The sequence below is a fragment of the Anopheles funestus genome, unplaced genomic scaffold (assembly GCF_943734845.2).
Source record: "Anopheles funestus unplaced genomic scaffold, idAnoFuneDA-416_04 scaffold_15_ctg1, whole genome shotgun sequence".
Lineage (NCBI taxonomy): Eukaryota > Metazoa > Arthropoda > Insecta > Diptera > Culicidae > Anopheles > Anopheles funestus.
Window position 1 is genome coordinate 148,156 of NW_026045320.1, and position 27,598 is coordinate 175,753.

At 47.4% G+C, this 27,598-nt stretch overlaps 1 long non-coding RNA gene across 1 annotated transcript; it reads right to left on the minus strand.

The window, feature by feature from the left end:
• Positions 1 to 2,749: 2,749 nt before the first annotated feature.
• Positions 2,750 to 25,225, minus strand: LOC125774377 (uncharacterized). The gene is made up of 3 exons (XR_007420862.1): positions 25,195 to 25,225; positions 18,758 to 19,527; positions 2,750 to 2,797 (listed from the first exon to the last, which is right to left on the minus strand). It is a non-coding gene; the product is annotated as an uncharacterized LOC125774377 (long non-coding RNA).
• Between the last annotated feature and the right edge of the window lie 2,373 nt (positions 25,226 to 27,598).

Below are 27,598 nucleotides of genomic sequence, written 5' to 3' on the forward strand. Positions count from 1 at the left end.
ATAACGAGATTTCCCAGTTACGTCGCACTTACATCGGGATGCGGAGAAGACTCAGGCGAGCCCGAACGGAAGAGCAGCGACAGGATCGCCGTCCGGCGTACACAGCAGCGAGAGCAGCACTGGAGCAAGCGGTCAAGCGGAGCAAGAAGGAGCACGGCGATCAACTTCCGGAACAGCTGGGGCCCCACGGATTCGGGCCAGGCTACAAAATCCGGAGGCAGATGTGGCAAGGAGCCCGAGTACCGATGGAACGGGATCCAGCCAAGCTGCAGCACATCGTCGGCGAACTTTTTCCGGTGCAACCGCCCATGGAATGGCCCACGGCAACAGGATTGACGGACGAGGACACGGCACGGGATGCCGTTACCGAGGACGAGCTGGTGAGCATTGCAAAATCGCTCAATCCCCAGCGTGCCCCAGGAGACGACAACATTCCGAACGTGGCCTTGATTGCGGCGATGACGGCGTTTCCACGCGTCTTCATGAGAACGTTCCAGCATTACATCGATTCCGGCCACTTCCCCGTCGAATGGAAGAGGCAACGGCTAGTGCTGTTCTCGAAGGCCGGGAAACCACCCGGAGAATCATCGTCGTACCGGCCAATCTGCCTGCTGAGTGTTCTGGGAAAAGTATTGGAGCGACTCATACAGCGCAGACTTACGGAGCATCTGGATGCAACGGGCGGTCTCGCTGATGCCCAATACGGATTCAGGAAAGGACGCTCAACCATGGATGCCATCAACAGGGTGATTGCCAACGGAAGGGTTGCGCTCGACAAGAAGCGCAGGGGCGATCGACTGTGTGCGATGGTGACAATCGACGTGAAGAACGCCTTCAACACGGCCAACTGGACAGCGATCGGAGCAGCTCTGCAGCGAAGGAACACGCCACCGTACCTCCAGGCGTTGCTGCGGAACTACTTCACGAATCGCACGCTCCACTACGAAACGGATGAAGGAATGGTCTCGTTACCAGTATCGGCAGGTGTCCCGCAGGGTTCGGTCCTAGGGCCAACACTGTGGAATGTTATGTACGATGACCTTCTTCGTTTGGAGCTGTTCGGAAAGCGTGCGGACATTATAGGGTTTGCTGATGATGTGGCGTTCACCCTTATAGGGAGGGACCCGCAGGAAATCAGCAACCTTGCTACGAGGAATCTGGAGACGATCGAGCGTTGGATGGATGGAGTGGGATTGAAGCTGGCCCATCAAAAGACCGGCTACATGATCTTCTGCACTCATCACAACCCGCAGGTAGGTCAACTACGTGCGGGGGGACACACGATCGTATCCACTGAATCGCTCAAGTACCTGGGGGTCGAGCTCTGCCGCAAACAGCACCACGGTCGGCATTTGGAGAAGGTTTGCAGCAAGGCATCACGTATCACGAATGTCTTGACCGCTCTGATGCCGAATAAGTGTGGCCCAAAAAGCAGCAGAAGGAGACCCTTGGTTAACGTTGGGAATAGCATTGTCCGTTACGCGGCACCATCGTGGGGACGGACGCTTCTTCAGAAGGACGTTCACCGGACCACGGTTCAGAGGACGCACCGCACAGGAGTTCTTCGAGTGGCCAGTGCCTTCCAAACGGTCTCCTACGATGCCGCTTGCGTGGTCGCAAGCACTATCCCGTTAGTCCTTCTCCTAGAGGAGGACATCCGCTGCCACGACGAAAAGGTAGCGAGGGGAAGTCCAGGACCAGACATACGAAAGCGGCAAAGGGAAGAGACCATGGGACGCTGGCAACAACAATGGACAGCCGGAGCGGGGCAGCCGAGATCGCCGGGGATGAAGACGAGGAGAATTATCCCGGACATTATGTCCTGGGTAAATCGTAAGCACGGAGAAATTGATTTCTATCTCTCTCAACTCTTTACAGGGCATGGGTTTCTCCGGAGCTACTTCGTCGAAAAAGGCATCCTCGACGGCTCGCCAAACTGCCCGGTGTGTGAACACCAAGTGGAAGATGTCGACCACGTAATGTTCCACTGTCCACGGTTTGCTCAAACCCAACACGAGATGCAGCAGCAGAGCCACACCCGCTTGACGATAGAAAATCTTGCAGCGGAAATGTGTGCCAACAGCAACACATGGGAAGCAGTCCGGACCGCCGCAAGGACCATCTTCAGAAACCTCCAAGTGAGATGGAATGAGGAAAGTCCACCTACGGCCAGACGGAGACGACAACAACGCCGGCGGAACACGGAACAAACGGGACAGCAACAGCTACCGCCGTAACCGCACCAAAGGATGACGACAACGGAAGCAGCAGCAGCAGCAACGAGTAACCAGAGCAGCAGCAGGAGCTAGACCCCACCGGAAGTAGCGGCTACGGACGGGCGGAATTAAGCAGCAGCAGCGGAAGGAAGGCACGAAGCAGCAGCAGCAGCTGAGACAACTAGGACGGATGACGCAGTAGCAGCATTGGAAAGCAGCAGCGCGTCAACAGGATGGGTGCATCGCACAAACGTTCCTGCATGGAGTACTACGCACATCAAGCGCATCGGCAGGGTTCGGATCAGGTCGAGGAGTGGTTTAGTTAGGGTCCCATCGGCTGCCGGGTCCGCTTCTCGGGCCCAGCGTCACGATGAATCCCACATAACCCATCTCGGAGGGACTGGTTTGTAGCCGCAAGCCGCCCTTCGAGGTGGGTACCTTTTGAAGGTTCCCTCCCCGTTAACAAAAAAAAAAAAAAAAAAAAAAAAAAAAAAAAAAAAAAAAAAGACACCTTAGCCAAGATACCTTAGCCAAGACACATTAGCCGAGACACATTAGCCAAGACACCTAAGCCAAGACACCTTAGCCAAGACACATTAGCCAAGACACCTTAGCGAAGACACCTTAGCCAAGACACCTTAGCCAAGACACATTAGCCAAGACACATTAGCCAAGACACATTAGCCAAGACACCTTAGCCAAGACACCTTAGCCAAGACACATTAGCCAAGACACCTTAGCCGAGACACCTTAGCCAAGACACATTAGCCAAGACACCTTAGCCAAGACACATTAGCCAAGACACCTTAGCCAAGACACATTATCCAAGAAACATTAGCCAAGACATATTAGCCAAGACACATTAGCCAAGACACATTAGCCAAGACACATTAGCCAAGACACATTAGCTAAGACACATAAGCCAAGACACCTTAGCCAAGACACCTTAGCCAAGACACCTTAGCCAAGACACCTTAGCCAAGACACCTTAGCCAAGACACCTTAGCCAAGACGCATTAGCCAAGACACCTTAGCCAAGACACCTTAGCCAAGACACATAAGCCAAGACACCTTAGCCAAGACACCTTAGCCAAGACACCTTAGCCAAGACACCTTAGCCAAGACACCTTAGCCAAGACACATTAGCCAAGACGCCTTAGCCAAGACACATTAGCCAAGACACATTAGCCAAGACACCTTAGCCAAGACACATTAGCCAAGACACATTAGCCAAGACATATTAGCCAAGACACATTAGCCAAGACACCTTAGCCAAGGCACCTTAGCCAAGACACCTTAGCCAAGACACCTTAGCCAAGACGCATTAGCCAAGACACCTAAGCCAAGACACCTTCGCCAAGACACCTTAGCCAAGACACATTAGCCAAGACACCTTAACCAAGACACCTTAGCCAAGACACATTAGCCAAGACACATTAGCCAAGACACATTAGCCGAGACACCTTAGCCAAGACACATTAGCCAAGACACCTTAGCCAAGACACATTAGCCAAGACACCTTAGCCAAGACACATTAGCCAAGACACATTATCCAAGACACATTAGCCGAGACACCTTAGCCAAGACACCTTAGCCAAGACACATTAGCCAAGACACATTAGCCAAGACATATTAGCCAAGACACATTAGCCAAGACACATTAGCCAAGACACATTAGCCAAGACACATTAGCCGAGACACCTTAGCCAAGACACCTTAGCCAAGACACATTAGCCAAGACACATTAGCCAAGACACATTAGCCAAGACACATAAGCCAAGACACCTTAGCCAAGACACATTAGCCAAGACACCTTAGCCAAGACACCTTAGCCAAGACACCTTAGCCAAGACACATTAGCCAAGACGCATTAGCCAAGACACCTAAGCCAAGACACCTTAGCCAAGACACCTTGGCCAAGACACATTAGCCAAGACACATTAGCCAAGACACATTAGCCAAAACACATTAGCCAAGACACATTAGCCAATACACTTTAGCCAAGACACATTAGCCAAGACACCTTAGCCAAGACACATTAGCCAAGACACCTTAGCCAAGACACCTTAGCCAAGACACCTTAGCCAAGACACATTAGCCAAGACACCTTAGCCAAGACACCTTAGCCAAGACACATTAGCCAAGACACCTTAGCCAAGACACCTTAGCCAAGACACCTTAGCCAAGACACCTTAGGCAAGACACCTTAGCCAAGACACCTTAGCCAAGACACATTAGCCGAGACACATTAGCCAAGACACATTAGCCAAGACACCTTAGCCAAGACACATTAGCCAAGACACATTAGCCAAGACACCTTAGGCAAGACATCTTAGCCAAGACACATTAGCCAAGACACATTAACCAAGACACATTAGCCGAGACACCTTAGCCAAGACACATTAGCCAAGACACATTAGCCGAGACACCTTAGCCAAGACACATTAGCCAAGACGCATTAGCCAAGACACCTTAGCCAAGACACATTAGCCATGACACCTTAGCCAAGACACATTAGCCAAGACACCTTAGCCAAGACACCTTAGCCAAAGCACCTTAGCCAAGAAACATTAGCCAAGACACATTAGCCGAGACACATTAGCCAAGACACCTTAGCCAAGACACCTTAGCCAAGACACCTTAGCCAAGACACATTAGCCAAGACACATTAGCCAAGACACCTTAGCCAAGACACATTAGCCAAGACACCTTAGCCAAGACACCTTAGCCAAGACACATTAGCCAAGACACCTTAGCCAAGACACCTTAGCCAAGACACCTTAGCCAAGACACCTTAGGCAAGACACATTAGCCAAGACACCTTAGCCAAGACACATTAGCCGAGACACATTAGCCAAGACACATTAGCCAAGACACCTTAGCCAAGACACCTTAGCCAAGACACATTAGCCAAGACACCTTAGGCAAGACATCTTAGCCAAGACACATTAGCCAAGACACATTAACCAAGACACATTAGCCGAGACACCTTAGCCAAGACACATTAGCCAAGACACATTAGCCGAGACACCTTAGCCAAGACACATTAGCCAAGACACATTAGCCAAGACACCTTAGCCAAGACACATTAGCCATGACACCTTAGCCAAGACACATTAGCCAAGACACCTTAGCCAAGACACCTTAGCCAAGACACATTAGCCAAGACACATTAGCCGAGACACATTAGCCAAGACACCTTAGCCAAGACACCTTAGCCATGACACCTTAGCCAAGACACATTAGCCAAGACACCTTAGCCAAGACACCTTAGCCAAGACACCTTAGCCAAGACACATTAGCAAAGACACATTAGCCGAGACACATTAGCCAAGACACATTAGCCAAGACACCTTAGCCAAGACACCTTAGCCAAGACACATTAGCCAAGACACATTAGCCAAGACACCTTAGCCAAGACACATTAGCCAAGACGCCTTAGCCAAGACACTTTAGCCAAGACACATTAGCCAAGACACCTTAGCCAAGACACATTAGCCAAGACACATTAGCCAAGACATATTAGCCAAGACACATTAGCCAAGACACATTAGCCAAGACACATTAGCCAAGACACCTTAGCCAAGACACCTTAGCCAAGACACCTTAGCCAAGACACCTTAGCCAAGACACCTTCGCCAAGACACCTTAGCCAAGACACCTTAGCCAACACGCATTAGCCAAGACACATTAGCCAAGACACCTTAGCCAAGACACATTAGCCAAGACACCTTAGCCAAGACACATTAGCCAAGACACATTAGCCAAGACACATTAGCCGAGACACCTTAGCCAAGACACCTTAGCCAAGACACATTAGCCAAGACACATTAGCCAATACATATTAGCCAAGACACATTAGCCAAGACACATTAGCCAAGACACCTTAGCCAAGACACATTAGCCGAGACACATTAGCCAAGACACCTTAGCCAAGACACATTAGCCAAGACACATTAGCCAAGACACCTTAGCCAAGACACATTAGCCAAGACACATTAGCCAAGACACCTTAACCAAGACACCTTAGCCAAGACAACTTAGCCAAGACACCTTAGCCAAGACACCTTAGCCAAGACGCATTAGTCAAGACGCATTAGCCAAGACACCTAAGCCAAGACACCTTAGCCAAGACACCTTAGCCAAGACACATTAGCCAAGACACATTAGCCAAGACACATTAGCCAAAACACATTAGCAAAGACACATTAGCCAATACACCTTAGCCAAGACACATTAGCCAAGACACCTTAGCCAAGACACATTAGCCAAGACACCTTAGCCAAGACACCTTAGCCAAGACACCTTAGCCAAGACACATTAGCCAAGACACCTTAGCCAAGACACCTTAGCCAAGACACATTAGCCAAGACACCTTAGCCAAGACACCTTAGCCAAGACACCTTAGGCAAGACACCTAAGCCAAGACACCTTAGCCAAGACACATTAGCCGAGACACATTAGCCAAGACACATTAGCCAAGACACATTAGCCAAGACACATTGGCCATGACACCTTAGCCAAGACACCTTAGCCAAGACACCTTAGCCAAGACACCTTAGCCAAGACACCTTAGCCAAGACACCTTAGGCAAGACACCTTAGCCAAGACACCTTAGCCAAGACACCTTAGCCAAGACACATAAGGCGAGACACCTTAGCCAAGACACATTAGCCGAGACACATTACCCAAGACACATTAGCCAAGACACATTAGCCAAGACACCTTAGCCAAGACACATTAGCCATGACTCCTTAGCCTAGACACATTAGCCAAGACACCTTAGCCAAGACACCTAAGCCAAGACACCTTAGCCAAGACACATTAGCCAAGACACATAAGCCGAGACACATTAGCCAAGACACCTTAGCCAAGACACATTAGCCAAGACACATTAGCCAAGACACCTTAGCCAAGACACCTTAGGCAAGACGCCTTAGCCAAGACACATTAGCCAAGACACATTAGCCAAGACACATTAGCCAAGACACCTTAGCCAAGACACCTTAGCCAAGACACCTTAGCCAAGACACATTAGCCAAGACACATTAGCCAAGACGCCTTAGCCAAGACACTTTAGCCAAGACACATTAGCCAAGACACCTTAGCCAAGACACATTAGCCAAGACACATTAGCCAAGACATATTAGCCAAGACACATTAGCCAAGACACATTAGCCAAGACACATTAGCCAAGACACATAAGCCAAGACACCTTAGCCAAGACACCTTAGCCAAGACACCTTAGCCAAGACACCTTAGCCAAGACACATTAGCCAAGACGCATTAGCCAAGACACCTTAGCCAAGACACTTTAGCCAAGACACCTTAGCCAAGACACCTTAGCCAAGACACCTTAGCCAAGACACCTTAGCCAAGACGCATTAGCCAAGACACCTTAGCCAAGACACCTTAGCCAAGACATATTAGCCAAGACACATTAGCCAAGACACATTAGCCAAGACACATTAGCTAAGACACATAAGCCAAGACACCTTAGCCAAGACACCTTAGCCAAGACACCTTAGCCAAGACACCTTAGCCAAGACACCTTAGCCAAGACACCTTAGCCAAGACACATAAGCCAAGACACCTTAGCCAAGACACCTTAGCCAAGACACCTTAGCCAAGACACCTTAGCCAAGACACCTTAGCCAAGACACCTTAGCCAAGACGCATTAGCCAAGACACCTTAGCCAAGACACTTTAGCCAAGACACCTTAGCCAAGACACCTTAGCCAAGACACCTTAGCCAAGACACCTTAGCCAAGACGCATTAGCCAAGACACCTTAGCCAAGACACTTTAGCCAAGACACCTTAGCCAAGACACCTTAGCCAAGACACATTAGCCAAGACACATTAGCCAAGACATATTAGCCAAGACACATTAGCCAAGACACATTAGCCAAGACACATTAGCCAAGACACCTTAGCCAAGACACCTTAGCCAAGACACCTTAGCCAAGACACATAAGCCAAGACACCTTAGCCAAGACACCTTAGCCAAGACACCTTAGCCAAGACACCTTAGCCAAGACACCTTAGCCAAGACACCTTAGCCAAGACACCTTAGCCAAGACACATTAGCCAAGACATATTAGCCAAGACACATTAGCCAAGACACATTAGCCAAGACACATTAGCCAAGACACATTAGCTAAGACACATAAGCCAAGACACCTTAGCCAAGACACCTTAGCCAAGACACCTTAGCCAAGACACCTTAGCCAAGACACCTTAGCCAAGACACCTTAGCCAAGACACCTTAGCCAAGACACCTTAGCCAAGACGCATTAGCCAAGACACCTTAGCCAAGACACTTTAGCCAAGACACATAAGCCAAGACACCTTAGCCAAGACACCTTAGCCAAGACACCTTAGCCAAGACGCATTAGCCAAGACACCTAAGCCAAGACACCTTAGCCAAGACATATTAGCCAAGACATATTAGCCAAGACACATTAGCCAAGACACCTTAGCCAAGACACCTTAGCCAAGACACATTAGCCAAGACACATTAGCTAAGACACATAAGCCAAGACACATTAGCCAAGACACCTTAGCCAAGACACCTTAGCCAAGACACCTTAGCCAAGACACCTTAGCCAAGACACCTTAGCCAAGACACCTTAGCCAAGACACCTTAGCCAAGACACATTAGCCAAGACACCTTAGCCAAAACACCTTAGCCAAGACACATTAGCAAAAACACCTTAGCCGAGACACCTTAGCCAAGACACATTAGCCAAGACACCTTAGCCAAGACACATTAGCCAAGACACCTAAGCCAAGACACATTAGCCAAGACATATTAGCCAAGACACATTAGCCAAGACACATTAGCCAAGACACATTAGCCAAGACACATTAGCTAAGACACATAAGCCAAGACACCTTAGCCAAGACACATTAGCCAATACACCTTAGCCAAGACACATTAGCCAAGACACCTTAGCCAAGACACCTTAGCCAAGACACCTTAGCCAAGACACCTTAGCCAAGACGCATTAGCCAAGACACCTTAGCCAAGACACCTTAGCCAAGACACATAAGCCAAGACACCTTAGCCAAGACACCTTAGCCAAGACACCTTAGCCAAGACGCATTAGCCAAGACACCTAAGCCAAGACACCTTAGCCAAGACATATTAGCCAAGACACATTAGCCAAGACACCTTAGCCAAGACACCTTAGCCAAGACACATTAGCCAAGACACATTAGCCGAGACACCTTAGCCAAGACACATTAGCCAAGACACATTAGCCAAGACACCTTAGCCAAGACACATTAGCCAAGACACCTTAGCCAAGACACATTAGCCAAGACACATTAGCCAAGACACATTAGCCAAGACACCTTAGCCAAGACACATTAGCCAAGACACATTAGCCAAGACACATTAGCCAAGACACCTTAGCCAAGACACATTAGCCAAGACACCTTAGCCAAGACACCTTAGCCGAGACACATTAGCCAAGACACCTTAGCCAAGACACCTTAGCCAAGACACCTTAGCCAAGACACCTTAGCCAAGACACCTTAGCCAAGACACATAAGCCAAGACACCTTAGCCAAGACACCTTAGCCAAGACACCTTAGCCAAGACGCATTAGCCAAGACACCTAAGCCAAGACACCTTAGCCAAGACATATTAGCCAAGACACATTAGCCAAGACACCTTAGCCAAGACACCTTAGCCAAGACACATTAGCCAAGACACATTAGCCAAGACACCTTAGCCAAGACACCTTAGCCAAGACACATTAGCCAAGACACCTTAGCCAAGACACATTAGCCAAGACACCTTAGCCAAGACACATTAGCCAAGACACATTAGCCAAGACACATTAGCCAAGACACCTTAGCCAAGACACATTAGCCAAGACACATTAGCCAAGACACATTAGCTAAGACACATAAGCCATGACACCTTAGCCAAGACACCTTAGCCAAGACACCTTAGCCAAGACACCTTAGCCAAGACACCTTAGCCAAGACACCTTAGCCAAGACACCTTAGCCAAGACACCTTAGCCAAGACACCTTAGCCAAGACGCATTAGCCAAGACACCTTAGCCAAGACACCTTAGCCAAGACACATTAGCCAAGACACCTTAGCCAAGACACCTTAGCCAAGACACCTTAGCCAAGACACCTTAGCCAAGACACCTTAGCCAAGACGCATTAGCCAAGACACCTTAGCCAAGACACCTTAGCCAAGACACATAAGCCAAGACACCTTAGCCAAGACACCTTAGCCAAGACACCTTAGCCAAGACGCATTAGCCGAGACACCTAAGCCAAGACACCTTAGCCAAGACATATTAGTCAAGACACATTAGCCAAGACACCTTAGCCAATACACCTTAGCCAAGACACATTAGCCAAGACACATTAGCCGAGACACCTTAGCCAAGACACATTAGCCAAGACACATTAGCCAAGACACCTTAGCCAAGACACATTAGCCAAGACACCTTAGCCAAGACACATTAGCCAAGACACATTAGCCAAGACACATTAGCCAAGACACCTTAGCCAAGACACATTAGCCAAGACACATTAGCCAAGACACATTAGCCAAGACACCTTAGCCAAGACACATTAGCCAAGACACATTAGCCAAGACACCGTAGCCGAGACACCTTAGCCAAGACACATTAGCCAAGACACCTTAGCCAAGAAACATTAGTCGAGACACCTTAGCCAAGACACATTAGCCAAGATACCTTAGCCAAGACACCTTAGCCAAGACACCTTAGCCAAGACATATTAGCCAAGACACATTAGCCGAGACACATTAGCCAAGACACCTTACCTAAGACACCTTAACCAAGACACCTTAGCCAAGACACCTTAGCCAAGACACATTAGCCAAGACACATTAGCCAAGACACCTTAGCCAAGACACCTTAGCCATGACACCTTAGCCAAGACACATTAGCCAAGACACCTTAGCCAAGACACCTTAGCCAAGACACCTTAGCCAAGACACATTAGCCAAGACACATTAGCCAAGACACCTTAGCCAAGACACCTTAGCCAAGACACCTTAGCCGAGACACCTTAGCCAAGACACCTTAGCCAAGACACATTAGCCAAGACACCTTAGCCAAGACACCTTAGCCAAGACACCTTAGCCAAGACACCTTAGCCGAGACACATTAGCCAAGACACATTAGCCAAGACACATTAGCCAAGACACATTAGCCAAGACACCTAAGCCAAGACACCTTAGCCAAGACACCTTAGCCAAGACACATTAGCTAAGACACCTTAGCCAAGACACCTTAGCCAAGACACCTTAGCCAAGACACATTAGCCAAGACACCTTAGCCAAGACACATTAGCCAAGACACATTAGCCAAGACACCTTAGCCAAGACACCTTAGCCAAGACACCTTAGCCAAGAGACATTAGCCAAGACACATTAGCCAAGACACATTAGCCAAGACACCTTAGCCAAGACACCTTAGCCAAGACACATTAGCCAAGACACATTAGCCAAGACACCTTAGCCAAGACACATTAGCCATGACACCTTAGCCAAGACACATTAGCCAAGACACCTTAGCCAAGACACCTAAGCCAAGACACCTTAGCCAAGACACATTAGCCGAGACACATTAGCCGAGACACATTAGCCAAGACACCTTAGCCAAGACACCTTAGCCAAGACACATTAGCCAAGACACCTTAGCGAAGACACCTTAGCCAAGACACCTTAGCCAAGACACATTAGCCAAGACACATTAGCCAAGACACATTAGCCAAGACACCTTAGCCAAGACACCTTAGCCAAGACACCTTAGCCAAGACACCTTAGCCAAGACACATTAGCCAAGACACATTAGCCAAGACGCCTTAGCCAAGACACTTTAACCAAGGCACATTAGCCAAGACACCTTAGCCAAGACATATTAGCAAAGACACATTAGCCAAGACACATTAGCCAAGACACATTAGCCAAGACACATAAGCCAAGACACCTTAGCCAAGACACCTTAGCCAAGACACCTTAGCCAAGACACCTAAGCCAAGACACCTTAGCCAAGACACCTTAGCCAAGACATCTTAGCCAAGACGCATTAGCCAAGACACCTAAGCCAAGACACCTTCGCCAAGACACCTTAGCCAAGACACATTAGCCAAGACACCTTAACCAAGACACCTTAGCCAAGACACATTAGCCAAGACACATTAGCCAAGACACATTAGCCGAGACACCTTAGCCAAGACACATTAGCCAAGACACCTTAGCCAAGACACATTAGCCAAGACACCTTAGCCAAGACACATTAGCCAAGACACATTAGCCAAGACACATTAGCCGAGACACCTTAGCCAAGACACCTTAGCCAAGACACATTAGCCAAGACACATTAGCCAAGACATATTAGCCAAGACACATTAGCCAAGACACATTAGCCAAGATACCTTAACCAAGACACCTTAGCCAAGACACCTTAGCCAAGACACCTTAGCCAAGACGCATTAGCCAAGACACCTAAGCCAAGACACCTTAGCCAAGACACCTTAGCCAAGACACATTAGCCAAGACACATTAGCCAAGACACATTAGCCAAAACACATTAGCCAAGACACATTAGCCAATACACCTTAGCCAAGACACATTAGCCAAGACACCTTAGCCAAGACACATTAGCCAAGACACCTTAGCCAAGACACCTTAGCCAAGACACCTTAGCCAAGACACATTAGCCAAGACACCTTAGCCAAGACACCTTAGCCAAGACACATTAGCCAAGACACCTTAGCCAAGACACCTTAGCCAAGACACCTTAGCCAAGACACATTAGCCAAGACACCTTAGCCAAGACACCTTAGCCAAGACACATTAGCCGAGACACATTAGCCAAGACACATTAGCCAAGACACCTTAGCCAAGACACATTAGCCAAGACACCTTAGGGAAGACATCTTAGCCAAGACACATTAGCCAAGACACATTAACCAAGACACATTAGCCGAGACACCTTAGCCAAGACACATTAGCCAAGACACATTAGCCGAGACACCTTAGCCAAGACACATTAGCCAAGATACATTAGCCAAGACACCTTAGCCAAGACACCTTAGCCAAGACACCTTAGCCAAGACACATTAGCTAAGACACCTTAGCCAAGACACCTTAGCCAAGACACCTTAGCCAAGACACATTAGCCAAGACACCTTAGCCAAGACACATTAGCCAAGACACATTAGCCAAGACACCTTAGCCAAGACACCTTAGCCAAGACACATTAGCCGAGACACCTTAGCCAAGACACCTTAGCCAAGACACATTAGCCAAGACACCTTAGCCAAGACACCTTAGCCAAGACACCTTAGCCAAGACACCTTAGCCGAGACACATTAGCCAAGACACATTAGCCAAGACACATTAGCCAAGACACATTAGCCAAGACACCTAAGCCAAGACACATTAGCCAAGACACCTTAGCCAAGACACATTAGCTAAGACACCTTAGCCAAGACACCTTAGCCAAGACACCTTAGCCAAGACGCATTAGCCAAGACACCTAAGCCAAGACACCTTCGCCAAGACACCTTAGCCAAGACACATTAGCCAAGACACCTTAACCAAGACACCTTAGCCAAGACACATTAGCCAAGACACATTAGCCAAGACACATTAGCCAAGACACCTTAGCCAAGACACATTAGCCAAGACACCTTAGCCAAAACACATTAGCCAAGACACCTTAGCCAAGACACATTAGCCGAGACACCTTAGCCAAGACACATTAGCCAAGACACATTATCCAAGACACATTAGCCGAGACACCTTAGCCAAGACACCTTAGCCAAGACACATTAGCCAAGACACATTAGCCAAGACATATTAGCCAAGACACATTAGCCAAGACACATTAGCCAAGACACATTAGCCAAGACACCTTAGCCAAGACACATTAGCCGAGACACCTTAGCCAAGACACCTTAGCCAAGACGCATTAGCCAAGACACCTAAGCCAAGACACCTTCGCCAAGACACCTTAGCCAAGACACATTAGCCAAGACACCTTAACCAAGACACCTTAGCCAAGACACATTAGCCAAGACACATTAGCCAAGACACATTAGCCGAGACACCTTAGCCAAGACACATTAGCCAAGACACCTTAGCCAAGACACATTAGCCAAGACACCTTAGCCAAGACACATTAGCCAAGACACATTATCCAAGACACATTAGCCGAGACACCTTAGCCAAGACACCTTAGCCAAGACACATTAGCCAAGACACATTAGCCAAGACATATTAGCCAAGACACATTAGCCAAGACACATTAGCCAAGACACATTAGCCGAGACACCTTAGCCAAGAAACCTTAGCCAAGACACATTAGCCAAGACACATTAGCCAAGACACATAAGCCAAGACACCTTAGCCAAGACACATTAGCCAAGATACCTTAACCAAGACACCTTAGCCAAGACACCTTAGCCAAGACACCTTAGCCAAGACGCATTAGCCAAGACACCTAAGCCAAGACACCTTAGCCAAGACACCTTAGCCAACACACATTAGCCAAGACACATTAGTCAAGGCTCATTAGCCAAGACACATTAGCCAAGACACATTAGCCAAGACACCTTAGCTAAGACACCTTAGCCAAGACACCTTAGCCAAGATACATTAGCCAAGACACCTTAGCCAAGACACCTTAGCCAAGACACCTTAGCCAAGACACCTTAGCCAAGACACATTAGCCAAGACACATTAGCCAAGACACATTAGCCAAGACACCTTAGCCAAGACACCTTAGCCAAGACACATTAGCCGAGACACCTTAGCCAAGACACCTTAGCCAAGACACATTAGCCAAGACACCTTAGCCAAGACACCTTAGCCAAGACACCTTAGCCGAGACACATTAGCCAAGACACATTAGCCAAGACACATTAGCCAAGACACATTAGCCAAGACACCTAAGCCAAGACACCTTAGCCAAGACACCTTAGCCAAGACACATTAGCTAAGACACCTTAGCCAAGACACCTTAGCCAAGACACCTTAGCCAAGACACATTAGCCAAGACACCTTAGCCAAGACACATTAGCCAAGACACATTAGCCAAGACACCTTAGCCAAGACACCTTAGCCAAGACACCTTAGCCAAGAGACATTAGCCAAGACACATTAGCCAAGACACATTAGCCAAGACACCTTAGCCAAGACACCTTAGCCAAGACACATTAGCCAAGACACATTAGCCAAGACACCTTAGCCAAGACACATTAGCCATGACACCTTAGCCAAGTCACATTAGCCAAGACACCTTAGCCAAGACACCTAAGCCAAGACACCTTAGCCAAGACACATTAGCCAAGACACATTAGCCGAGACACATTAGCCAAGACACCTTAGCCAAGACACCTTAGCCAAGACACATTAGCCAAGACACCTTAGCGAAGACACCTTAGCCAAGACACCTTAGCCAAGACACATTAGCCAAGACACATTAGCCAAGACACATTAGCCAAGACACCTTAGCCAAGACACCTTAGCCAAGACACATTAGCCAAGACACCTTAGCCAAGACACATTAGCCAAGACACATTAGCCAAGACGCCTTAGCCAAGACACTTTAACCAAGGCACATTAGCCAAGACACCTTAGCCAAGACATATTAGCAAAGACACATTAGCCAAGACACATTAGCCAAGACACATTAGCCAAGACACATAAGCCAAGACACCTTAGCCAAGACACCTTAGCCAAGACACCTTAGCCAAGACACCTTAGCCAAGGCACCTTAGCCAAGACACCTTAGCCAAGACACCTTAGCCAAGACGCATTAGCCAAGACACCTAAGCCAAGACACCTTCGCCAAGACACCTTAGCCAAGACACATTAGCCAAGACACCTTAACCAAGACACCTTAGCCAAGACACATTAGCCAAGACACATTAGCCAAGACACATTAGCCGAGACACCTTAGCCAAGACACATTAGCCAAGACACCTTAGCCAAGACACATTAGCCAAGACACCTTAGCCAAGACACATTAGCCAAGACACATTATCCAAGACACATTAGCCGAGACACCTTAGCCAAGACACCTTAGCCAAGACACATTAGCCAAGACACATTAGCCAAGACATATTAGCCAAGACACATTAGCCAAGACACATTAGCCAAGACACATTAGCCGAGACACCTTAGCCAAGACACCTTAGCCAAGACACATTAGCCAAGACACATTAGCCAAGACACATAAGCCAAGACACCTTAGCCAAGACACATTAGCCAAGATACCTTAACCAAGACACCTTAGCCAAGACACCTTAGCCAAGACACCTTAGCCAAGACGCATTAGCCAAGACACCTAAGCCAAGACACCTTAGCCAAGACACCTTAGCCAAGACACCTTAGCCAAGACACATTAGCCAAGACACATTAGCCAAGACACATTAGCCAAAACACATTAGCCAAGACACATTAGCCAATACACCTTAGCCAAGACACATTAGCCAAGACACATTAGCCAAGACACCTTAGCCAAGACACCTTAGCCAAGACACCTTAGCCAAGACACATTAGCCAAGACACCTTAGCCAAGACACCTTAGCCAAGACACATTAGCCAAGACACCTTAGCCAAGACACCTTAGCCAAGACACCTTAGCCAAGACACATTAGCCAAGACACCTTAGCCAAGACACCTTAGCCAAGACACATTAGCCGAGACACATTAGCCAAGACACATTAGCCAAGACACCTTAGCCAAGACACATTAGCCAAGACACCTTAGGCAAGACATCTTAGCCAAGACACATTAGCCAAGACACATTAACCAAGACACATTAGCCGAGACACCTTAGCCAAGACACATTAGCCAAGACACATTAGCCGAGACACCTTAGCCAAGACACATTAGCCAAGACACATTAGCCAAGACACCTTAGCCAAGACACATTAGCCATGACACCTTAGCCAAGACACATTAGCCAAGACACCTTAGCCAAGACACCTTAGCCAAGACACCTTAGCCAAGACACATTAGCCAAGACACATTAGCCGAGACACATTAGCCAAGACACCTTAGCCAAGACATATTAGCCAAGACACATTAGCCAAGACACCTTAGCCAAGACACCTTAGCCAAGACACATTAGCCAAGACACATTAGCCAAGACACCTTAGCCAAGACACCTTAGCCAAGACACATTAGCCAAGACACCTTAGCCAAGACACATTAGCCAAGACACCTTAGCCAAGACACATTAGCCAAGACACATTAGCCAAGACACATTAGCCAAGACACCTTAGCCAAGACACATTAGCCAAGACACATTAGCCAAGACACATTAGCTAAGACACATAAGCCAAGACACCTTAGCCAAGACACCTTAGCCAAGACACCTCAGCCAAGACACCTTAGCCAAGACACCTTAGCCAAGACACCTTAGCCAAGACGCATTAGCCAAGACACCTTAGCCAAGACACCTTAGCCAAGACACATTAGCCAATACACCTTAGCCAAGACACCTTAGCCAAGACACCTTAGCCAAGACACCTTAGCCAAGACACCTTAGCCAAGACACCTTAGCCAAGACGCATTAGCCAAGACACCTTAGCCAAGACACCTTAGCCAAGACACATAAGCCAAGACACCTTAGCCAAGACACCTTAGCCAAGACACCTTAGCCAAGACGCATTAGCCAAGACACCTAAGCCAAGACACCTTAGCCAAGACATATTAGCCAAGACACATTAGCCAAGACACCTTAGCCAAGACACCTTAGCCAAGACACATTAGCCAAGACACATTAGCCGAGACACCTTAGCCAAGACACATTAGCCAAGACACATTAGCCAAGACACCTTAGCCAAGACACATTAGCCAAGACACCTTAGCCAAGACACATTAGCCAAGACACATTAGCCAAGACACATTAGCCAAGACACCTTAGCCAAGACACATTAGCCAAGACACATTAGCCAAGACACATTAGCCAAGACACCTTAGCCAAGACACATTAGCCAAGACACATTAGCCAAGACACCGTAGCCGAGACACCTTAGCCAAGACACATTAGCCAAGACACCTTAGCCAAGAAACATAAGTCGAGACACCTTAGCCAAGACACATTGGCCAAGTTACCTTAGCCAAGACACCTTAGCCAAGACACCTTAGCCAAGACATATTAGCCAAGACACATTAGCCGAGACACATTAGCCAAGACACCTTACCTAAGACACCTTAACCAAGACACCTTAGCCAAGACACCTTAGCCAAGACACATTAGCCAAGACACCTTAGCCAAGACACCTTAGCCAAGACACCTTAGCCATGACACCTTAGCCAAGACACATTAGCCAAGACACCTTAGCCAAGACACCTTAGCCAAGACACATTAGCCAAGACACATTAGCCAAGACACCTTAGCCAAGACACCTTAGCCAAGACACATTAGCCAAGACACATTAGTCAAGGCTCATTAGCCAAGACACATTAGCCAAGACACATTAGCCAAGACACCTTAGCCAAGACACCTTAGCAAAGACACCTTAGCCAAGATACATTAGCCAAGACACCTTAGCCAAGACACCTTAGCCAAGACACCTTAGCCAAGACACATTAGCCAAGACACATTAGCCAAGACACATTAGCCAAGACACCTTAGCCAAGACACCTTAGCCAAGACACTTTAGCCAAGACACATTAACCAAGACACATTAGCCAAGACACCTTAGCCAAGACACCTTAGCCAAGACACCTTAGCCAAGACACCTTAGCCAAGACACCTTAGCCGAGACACATTAGCCAAGACACATTAGCCAAGACACATTAGCCAAGACACCTAAGCCAAGACACCTTAGCCAAGACACCTTAGCCAAGACACATTAGCTAAGACACCTTAGCCAAGACACCTAAGCCAAGACACCTTAGCCAAGACACATTAGCCAAGACACCTTAGCCAAGACACATTAGCCAAGACACATTAGCCAAGACACCTTAGCCAAGACACCTTAGCCAAGACACCTTAGCCAAGAGACATTAGCCAAGACACATTAGCCAAGACACATTAGCCAAGACACCTTAGCCAAGACACCTTAGCCAAGACACATTAGCCAAGACACATTAGCCAAGACACCTTAGCCAAGACACATTAGCCATGACACCTTAGCCAAGACACATTAGCCAAGACACCTTAGCCAAGACACCTAAGCCAAGACACCTTAGCCAAGACACATTAGCCAAGACACATTAGCCGAGACACATTAGCCAAGACACCTTAGCCAAGACACCTTAGCCAAGACACATTAGCCAAGACACCTTAGCGAAGACACCTTAGCCAAGACACCTTAGCCAAGACACATTAGCCAAGACACATTAGCCAAGACACATTAGCCAAGACACCTTAGCCAAGACACCTTAGCCAAGACACCTTAGCCAAGACACCTTAGCCAAGACACATTAGCCAAGACACATTAGCCAAGACGCCTTAGCCAAGACACTTTAACCAAGGCACATTAGCCAAGACACCTTAGCCAAGACATATTAGCAAAGACACATTAGCCAAGACACATTAGCCAAGACACATTAGCCAAGACACATAAGCCAAGACACCTTAGCCAAGACACCTTAGCCAAGACACCTTAGCCAAGACACCTTAGCCAAGGCACCTTAGCCAAGACACCTTAGCCAAGACACCTTAGCCAAGACGCATTAGCCAAGACACCTAAGCCAAGACACCTTCGCCAAGACACCTTAGCCAAGACACATTAGCCAAGACACCTTAACCAAGACACCTTAGCCAAGACACATTAGCCGAGACACATTAGCCGAGACACCTTAGCCAAGACACATTAGCCAAGACACCTTAGCCAAGACACATTAGCCAAGACACATTAGCCAAGACACCTTAGCCAAGACACATTAGCCAAGACACATTATCCAAGACACATTAGCCGAGACACGTTAGCCAAGACACCTTAGCCAAGACACATTAGCCAAGACACATTAGCCAAGACATATTAGCCAAGACACATTAGCCAAGACACATTAGCCAAGACACATTAGCCGAGACACCTTAGCCAAGACACCTTAGCCAAAACACATTAGCCAAGACACATTAGCCAAGACACATAAGCCAAGACACCTTAGCCAAGACACATTAGCCAAGATACCTTAACCAAGACACCTTAGCCAAGACACCTTAGCCAAGACGCATTAGCCAAGACACCTAAGCCAAGACACCTTAGCCAAGACACCTTAGCCAAGACACATTAGCCAAGAAACATTAGCCAAGACACATTAGCCAAAACACATTAGCCAAGACACATTAGCCAATACACCTTAGCCAAGACACATTAGCCAAGACACCTTAGCCAAGACACATTAGCCAAGACACCTTAGCCAAGACACCTTAGCCAAGACACCTTAGCCAAGACACATTAGCCAAGACACCTTAGCCAAGACACCTTAGCCAAGACACATTAGCCAAGACACCTTAGCCAAGACACCTTAGCCAAGACACCTTAGCCAAGACACATTAGCCAAGACACCTTAGCCAAGACACCTTAGCCAAGACACATTAGCCGAGACACATTAGCCAAGACACATTAGCCAAGACACCTTAGCCAAGACACATTAGCCAAGACACCTTAGGCAAGACATCTTAGCCAAGACACATTAGCCAAGACACATTAACCAAGACACATTAGCCGAGACACCTTAGCCAAGACACATTAGCCAAGACACATTAGCCGAGACACCTTAGCCAAGACACATTAGCCAAGACACATTAGCCAAGACACCTTAGCCAAGACACATTAGCCATGACACCTTAGCCAAGACACATTAGCCAAGACACCTTAGCCAAGACACCTTAGCCAAGACACCTTAGCCAAGACACATTAGCCAAGACACATTAGCCAAGACACCTTAGCCAAGACACCTTAGCCAAGACACATTAGCCAAGACACATTAGCCAAGACACATTAGCCAAGACACCTTAGCCAAGACACATTAGCCAAGACACCTTAGCCAAGACACCTTAGCCAAGACACATTAGCCAAGACACCTTAGCCAAGACACCTTAGCCAAGACACCTTAGGCAAGACACCTTAGCAAAGACACCTTAGCCAAGACACATTAGCCGAGACACATTAGCCAAGACACATTAGCCAAGACACCTTAGCCAAGACACATTAGCCAAGACACATTAGCCAAGACACCTTAGGCAAGACATCTTAGCCAAGACACATTAGCCAAGACACCTTAACCAAGACACATTAGCCGAGACACCTTAGCCAAGACACATTAGCCAAGACACATTAGCCGAGACACCTTAGCCAAGACACATTAGCCAAGACACATTAGCCAAGACACCTTAGCCAAGACACATTAGCCATGACACCTTAGCCAAGACACATTAGCCAAGACACCTTAGCCAAGACACCTTAGCCAAGACACCTTAGCCAAGACACATTAGCCAAGACACATTAGCCGAGACACATTAGCCAAGACACCTTAGCCAAGACACCTTAGCCATGACACCTTAGCCAAGACACATTAGCCAAGACACCTTAGCCAAGACACCTTAGCCAAGACACCTTAGCCAAGACACATTAGCCAAGACACATTAGCCGAGACACCTTAGCCAAGACACCTTAGCCAAGACACCTTAGCCAAGACACCTTAGCCAAGACACATTAGCCAAGACACATTAGCCAAGACACCTTAGCCAAGACACATTAGCCAAGACGCCTTAGCCAAGACACTTTAGCCAAGACACATTAGCCAAGACACCTTAGCCAAGACACATTAGCCAAGACACATTAGCCAAGACATATTAGCCAAGACACATTAGCCAAGACACATTAGCCAAGACACATTAGCCAAGACACATTCGGCCGTATCGGGGAAATCGATCGTTCCGCAAAGGTCGTCGCGCGGTGTAACTCATGTTGTAGCACAGCTATCTGAGAGTATTTGAACAAACAGTTATGCACCGAGTTGAAAGGCAGTTTCGTTGTGAATTGATATAGGTACCTTTTTGTGTCATTTGCGTACTGAAAACAAAAAACCTGTTTATTGTTCTAAAGCTACATAAAATATGAAATTTAGTTTCGTGGGTTTAAGTAAAACATGTAAAAATTCGCAATTAAAACATATTTTTGCTTAATTTTGAATATCCATAAAGCTTGCTACAACATCCATGTTCTATAACATCAGTGGAAATATTTAAACACAACCATAAGCAAAATGCACCCCGAATCCGCTGCTAAAAAAGTCGCGGATTTCTTTCCATGCAAATGGGAACGGTCGTCGCCGTGTATAACACTTGTTTTCAAACATATTTGCGTTTGCTTTAATCTAGTAGGCGCTTTAGTTTAAATGAGTGTAATTGAGTGGTTCCGTGAGCTGAAATGAGTGTAAATGAGTGCACCGCGGCGACCTTTGCGGAACGATCGATTTCCCCGATACGGCCGATTAGCTAAGACACATAAGCCAAGACACCTTAGCCAAGACACCTTAGCCAAGACACCTTAGCCAAGACACCTTAGCCAAGACACCTTCGCCAAGACACCTTAGCCAAGACACCTTAGCCAAGACGCATTAGCCAAGACACCTTAGCCAAGACACCTTAGCCAAGACACCTTAGCCGAGACACATTAGCCAAGACACCTTAGCCAAGACACCTTAGCCAAGACACATTAGCCAAGACACCTTAGCCAAGACACCTTAGAAAAGACACCTTAGCCAAGACACATTAGCCAAGACATATTAGCCAAGACACATTAGCCAAGACACTTTAGCCAAGACACCTTAGCCAAGACGCATTAGCCAAGACACATTAGCCAAGACACCTTAGCCAAGACACCTTAGCCGAGACACATTAGCCAAGACACCTTAGCCAAGACACCTTAGCCAAGACACATTAGCCAAGACACCTTAGCCAAGACACCTTAGCCAAGACACCTTAGCCAAGACACCTTAGCCAAGACACCTTAGCCAAGACACATTAGCCAAGACACATTAGCCAAGACACATTAGCCGAGACACCTTAGCCAAGACACCTTAGCCAAGACACATTAGCCAAGACACATTAGCCAATACATATTAGCCAAGACACATTAGCCAAGACACATTAGCCAAGACACCTTAGCCAAGACACATTAGCCGAGACACATTAGCCAAGACACCTTAGCCAAGACACATTAGCCAAGACACATTAGCCAAGACACCTTAGCCAAGACACATTAGCCAAGACACATTAGCCAAGACACCTTAACCAAGACACCTTAGCCAAGACACCTTAGCCAAGACACCTTAGCCAAGACACCTTAGCCAAGACACCTTAGCCAAGACGCATTAGCCAAGACACCTAAGCCAAGACACCTTAGCCAAGACACCTTTGCCAAGACACATTAGCCAAGACACATTAGCCAAGACACATTAGCCAAAACACATTAGCAAAGACACATTAGCCAATACACCTTAGCCAAGACACATTAGCCAAGACACCTTAGCCAAGACACATTAGCCAAGACACCTTAGCCAAGACACCTTAGCCAAGACACCTTAGCCAAGACACCTTAGCCAAGACACATTAGCCAAGACACCTTAGCCAAGACACCTTAGCCAAGACACATTAGCCAAGACACCTTAGCCAAGACACCTTAGCCAAGACACCTTAGCCAAGACACCTTAGGCAAGACACCTAAGCCAAGACACCTTAGCCAAGACACATTAGCCGAGACACATTAGCCAAGACACCTTAGCCAAGACACATAAGGCGAGAAACCTTAGCCAAGACACATTAGCCGAGACACATTACCCAAGACACATTAGCCAAGACACATTAGCCGAGACACCTTAGCCAAGACACATTAGCCAAGACACCTTAGCCAAGACACCTTAGCCAAGACACATTAGCCAAGACACCTTAGCCAAGACACCTTAGGCAAGACACCTTAGCCAAGACACCTTAGCCAAGACACCTTAGCCAAGACACATAAGGCGAGAAACCTTAGCCAAGACACATTAGCCGAGACACATTACCCAAGACACATTAGCCAAGACACATTAGCCGAGACACCTTAGCCAAGACACATTAGCCAAGACACCTTAGCCAAGACACCTTAGCCAAGACACATTAGCCATGACACCTTAGCCTAGACACATTAGCCAAGACACCTTAGCCAAGACACCTAAGCCAAGACACCTTAGCCAAGACACATTAGCCAAGACACATTATCCGAGACACATTAGCCAAGACACCTTAGCCAAGACACCTTAGCCAAGACACATTAGCCAAGACACCTTAGCCAAGACACCTTAGGCAAGACACCTTAGCCAAGACACATTAGCCAAGACACATTAGCCAAGACACATTAGCCAAGACACCTTAGCCAAGACACCTTAGCCAAGACACCTTAGCCAAGACACATTAGCCAAGACACATTAGCCAAGACACTTTAGCCAAGACACATAAGCCAAGACACCTTAGCCAAGACACATTAGCCACGACACATTAGCCAAGACATATTAGCCAAGACACATTAGCCAAGACACATTAGCCAAGACACATTAGCCAAGACACATAAGCTAAGACACATAACCCAAGACACCTTAGCCAAGACACCTTAGCCAAGACACCTTAGCCAAGACACCTTAGCCAAGACACCTTAGCCAAGACACCTTAGCCAAGACGCATTAGCCAAGACACCTAAGCCAAGACACCTTAGCCAAGACACATTAGCCAAGACACATTAGCCAAGACACCTTAGCCAAGACACATTAGCCAAGACACATTAGCCAAGACACATTAGCCAAGACACCTTAGCCAAGACACCTTAGCCAAGACACATTAGCCAAGACACCTTAGCCAAGACACCTAAGCCAAGACACCTTAGCCAAGACACCTTAGCCAAGACACATTAGCCAAGACACCTTAGCCAAGACACATTAGCCAAGACACATTAGCCAAGACACCTTAGCCAAGATACCTTAGCCAAGACACATTAGCCGAGACACATTAGCCAAGACACCTAAGCCAAGACACCTTAGCCAAGACACATTAGCCAAGACACCTTAGCGAAGACACCTTAGCCAAGACACCTTAGCCAAGACACATTAGCCAAGACACATTAGCCAAGACACCTTAGCCAAGACACCTTAGCCAAGACACCTTAGCCAAGACACATTAGCCAAGACACATTAGCCAAGACACCTTAGCCGAGACACCTTAGCCAAGACACATTAGCCAAGACACCTTAGCCAAGACACATTAGCCAAGACACCTTAGCCAAGACACATTATCCAAGAAACATTAGCCAAGACATATTAGCCAAGACACATTAGCCAAGACACATTAGCCAAGACACATTAGCCAAGACACATTAGCTAAGACACATAAGCCAAGACACCTTAGCCAAGACACCTTAGCCAAGACACCTTAGCCAAGACACCTTAGCCAAGCCACCTTAGCCAAGACACCTTAGCCAAGACACCTTAGCCAAGACACCTTAGCCAAGACGCATTAGCCAAGACACCTTAGCCAAGACACCTTAGCCAAGACACATAAGCCAAGACACCTTAGCCAAGACACCTTAGCCAAGACACCTTAGCCAAGACACCTTAGCCAAGACACCTTAGCCAAGACACCTTAGCCAAGACACCTTAGCCAAGACGCATTAGCCAAGACACCTTAGCCAAGACACATTAGCCAAGACATATTAGCCAAGACACATTAGCCAAGACACCTTAGCCAAGACACCTTAGCCAAGACACATTAGCCAAGACACATTAGCCGAGACACCTTAGCCAAGACACCTTAGCCAAGACACCTAAGCCAAGACACCTTAGCCAAGACACATTAGCCAAGACACAATAGCCGAGACACATTAGCCATGACACCTTAGCCAAGACACATTAGCCAAGACACCTTAGCCAAGACACCTAAGCCAAGACACCTTAGCCAAGACACATTAGCCAAGACACATTAGCCGAGACACATTAGCCAAGACACCTTAGCCAAGACACCTTAGACAAGACACATTAGCCAAGACACCTTAGCCAAGACACCTTAGCCAAGACACCTTAGCCAAGACACATTAGCCAAGACACATTAGCCAAGACACATTAGCCAAGCCACCTTAGCTAAGACACCTTAGCCAAGACACCTTAGCCAAGACACATTAGCCAAGACACATTAGCCAAGACACATTAGCCAAGACACCTTAGCCAAGACACCTTAGCCAAGACACATTAGCCAAGACGCATTAGCCAAGACACCTAAGCCAAGACACCTTAGCCAAGACGCATTAGCCAAGACACCTTAGCCAAGACACATTAGCCAAGACATATTAGCCAAGACACATTAGCCAAGACACCTTAGCCAAGACACCTTAGCCAAGACACATTAGCCAAGACACATTAGCCGAGACACCTTAGCCAAGACACCTTAGCCAAGACACCTAAGCCAAGACACCTTAGCCAAGACACATTAGCCAAGACACAATAGCCGAGACACATTAGCCATGACACCTTCGCCAAGACACATTAGCCAAGACACATTAGCCAAGACACCTTAGCCAAGACGCATTAGCCAAGACACCTTAGCCAAGACACCTTAGCCAAGACACATAAGCCAAGACACCTTAGCCAAGACACCTTAGCCAAGACACCTTAGCCAAGACGCATTAGCCAAGACACATTAGCCAAGACACCTTAGAAAAGACACCTTAGCCAAGACACCTTAGCCAAGACACCTTAGCCAAGACACCTTAGCCAAGACACCTTAGCCAAGACACATTATCCAAGAAACATTAGCCAAGACATATTAGCCAAGACACATTAGCCAAGACACATTAGCCAAGACACATTAGCCAAGACACATTAGCCAAGACACATTAACCAAGACACATTAGCCGAGACACCTTAGCCAAGACACCTTAGCCAAGACACATTAGCCAAGACACATTAGCCAAGACACATTAGCCAAGCCACCTTAGCTAAGACACCTTAGCCAAGACACCTTAGCCAAGACACATTAGCCAAGACACATTAGCCAAGACACATTAGCCAAGACACCTTAGCCAAGACACCTTAGCCAAGACACATTAGCCAAGACGCATTAGCCTAGACACCTAAGCCAAGACACCTTAGCCAAGACGCATTAGCCAAGACACCTTAGCCAAGACACATTAGCCAAGACATATTAGCCAAGACACATTAGCCAAGACACCTTAGCCAAGACACCTTAGCCAAGACACATTAGCCAAGACACATTAGCCGAGACACCTTAGCCAAGACACCTTAGCCAAGACACCTAAGCCAAGACACCTTAGCCAAGACACATTAGCCAAGACACAATAGCCGAGACACATTAGCCATG